Genomic DNA, 2,804 nt, shown 5'->3' with positions numbered 1-2,804 from the left:
AACACTTTCTTCGATGTTTGAAAATTGTTTTATTTGCATATATAATTTCTTTTAAGTGTGGTACACATACATTAACAATATCAATCACAAAACATGCAGGATCTTTAACAATATAACTTTGTTCCTTGTATTGAGAATATTTATATTCAGGTGAGTTCAATAAGGGCCATCATGGCTCTTCTTGTTGTATTGTAGGGGCCTATACAAATGTACTTTTTTGTGAGCAGTTGACCTGAGCAATGATGAAAAAGAGGAACTAAATTTTCTACAGCTAAAGATCCACGATATATGTAAAGTCAGGGAAAGCAGTGATCCCTCGGGAAGCATTTATTAAAAAATTACATGAAAATTTCATGCTTGGTTTGATAAAGTCATTCATGAAGGACAGTCAAAACCATAACTTTATATTCTTCTTTTTGACAGGTTGTTTTCATATTGTCTGAATATTCAAATAGATTTAATTGTATTGAAAATGTGTTTATATACATATATTTTGTATAATTCAGTATACTGCAAATGGAGGTAAGATGTCTTCAAAAAGAGAAACCTGAAAATAAAGGTAATTGTCTATCTTCCTTGTCTGATTTTAATTTTATTTACACGATTTAACACTTGTCTGTTGTTAGTTCCCTTTTAATTTGCCACCGTCTGCCTTTCCGCATGACAGAATAGGGATATGGAGTCATCTCACTGTGAAAAGAACAAAAAAAGAACAATAGAATTCATTCTGTAACAATAAAGTATGAGGCCTACTGTTATGGCTCTTTATTAAACAAAGAGTATGCACTTCAGTTTTACCTTAACTTTTTAGAAAAAAAATATAGAAGTGTTTAATATCTGGACAAACATGACATCTGTGTGTGTGTCAAGTATCATGACTCTGAAAGTTTGACATAATTGTCGTCTTCCCTTACTTAAAAATATCACAGAAATGTACCTATAGCTTAGTTATTTCCGTGGCCGAGTGGTTAAGGTTGTTGACGTCAAACCACTTGCCCCTAACTGCTGTGGGCTGAAATCCCGACAAAAACTTTGGATTATTTCATGTGAGGAAACTATCCAACCAGCATACGGAATGTCGATGGTTCTACTCAGGTGCCCGTTCGTGCCTGAAATAATGCAAGGAAGGGCACCTGAGGTCTTTCTCCACCAGTAAAGCTGAAACGTGGCGATATGACCTATATTGGGTCAATGTCACGTACCCCCCCCCCCCCCCCAACCTGTAGACAGAAGGAGGTAACTCTATCAAGCATTTTGACAGAATTATGCCCCTTTTTCGACTTAGACTTAAAGTTAAAGTTTTTGTTATACCTCAAATGTTTTCAAAGTCCATTGAAACTTTGCACACTTGTTCACCATCATTACCCCAACCTATTGACAGGAGGAGGTAACTCTATCAAGCATTTTGACAGAATTATGCCCCTTTTTCGACTTAGAATTTACGTTAAAGTTTTTGTTATACCTTAAATATTTTCAAAGTTCATTGACATAAGGCTTTGAAACATGTTGAAATTTTATACTCTTCATTGAGAACATAATAGGACTCTCTCCAATGCCTATAACTGTAATATGGATTTAAAGAAAAAATTTGCCTTTTTCTTTACTGAGAAAATTTAACCTTTTATTCAAGGCTTTTTTAACTATCAAGCACTAAGAATAGTCGACCTGGCGTGTATACATTCCTTTATTATACCATGCTCATCAGTCCTACCTGTTTTGATGTAAAGCATGTAAGACTTAATAATTAATATATGTGACGTCATTGTTTCTGCTTTTGCACATTCTGTTGTACAGGGGGCCAGTTTTAAGCCCCGGGCCACAAACTCAATATCAGTCATGTGACACTTGTAATAAGTTAAAACTGTTTTCACCTTTGTTACTTTGTATAGAAACCAAGTGTATTAATTGATATTTAATATACATATTGTATAGAAACCAAGTGTATTAATTGATATTTAATATACATTTTGTATAGAAACCAAGTGTATTAATTGATATTTAATATACATTTAATGTTCATTATTTCATTTACAGGATGGTATTATGTACCAACACAAGGTCAGTTTAAAGAAAGGGAAGACATGTACGGAAGTCAGGAGATGGTGAAGGCTAGAGAATTAGGGAAATAACTTGTTACTAAGATATATCGTACAGGATTATTATGAAACAGAGCCACTTATTATTTTAATGCATTGCTTTTGAACTTTTAATGTGGTTTATTGACATAATTTCCTCTTCACAGTTTTAATATAGATATAATTATGAGGATTTTCAAATAAACTTTCAGTACCTGAATTTAAGAAGAATTGAAGATTAAGTGTTAGATTTTGTATGAAACATAGTGTTTTGCATCAAATTTTGTGAATAAACATTGAGAAAATATTGTTCCTTATCAATCTATATCGTTGCTGTGTAATGCTTTGGCTAATAAAATGTGTACAGAACCATTAAGGTACGATAGGAACATACTCATCATAAATAGTTAGTCTGAAACTGTCTGTAGAAACCTTGTGACAGTTGCACTTAAATTTACTCATTATGCTCATTTTTATGCTCCCCGAAAAATTTCGGGGGAGCATATCGAGGGGTGAAAGCGAAAAGGTTCTAACTCACTTTTTTTACAAAATTCACTTTTTAGCTCGACTTTTCTATGAAAAGGGGAGCTATCCTACTCGCCCCGGCGTCGGCGTCGGCGTTAGCGTTAGCGTTAGCGTTGGCGTCACACCTTGGTTAAGTTTTTCGTACCACCCCACTTTATTTCAGAAGTATTACAAGTATGGCTTTGAAACTTACCATACTTGTTC

General features: G+C 34.0%; 1 long non-coding RNA gene across 1 annotated transcript; it reads left to right on the top strand.

Moving 5' to 3' along the window:
- Positions 1–420: 420 nt before the first annotated feature.
- LOC132742526 (uncharacterized) lies at positions 421–2,382 on the top strand. The gene is made up of 2 exons (XR_009627440.1): positions 421–559; positions 2,035–2,382. It is a non-coding gene; the product is annotated as an uncharacterized LOC132742526 (long non-coding RNA).
- The last annotated feature ends 422 nt before the right edge of the window (positions 2,383–2,804 follow it).

Source organism: Ruditapes philippinarum, unplaced genomic scaffold (genome assembly GCF_026571515.1).
Source record: "Ruditapes philippinarum isolate M1 unplaced genomic scaffold, ASM2657151v2 ctg25752_1_1_1_1, whole genome shotgun sequence".
NCBI lineage: Eukaryota > Metazoa > Mollusca > Bivalvia > Venerida > Veneridae > Ruditapes > Ruditapes philippinarum.
Note: the sequence above shows the minus strand (reverse complement) of the source record. Positions and strands in the feature narration are given on the sequence as shown.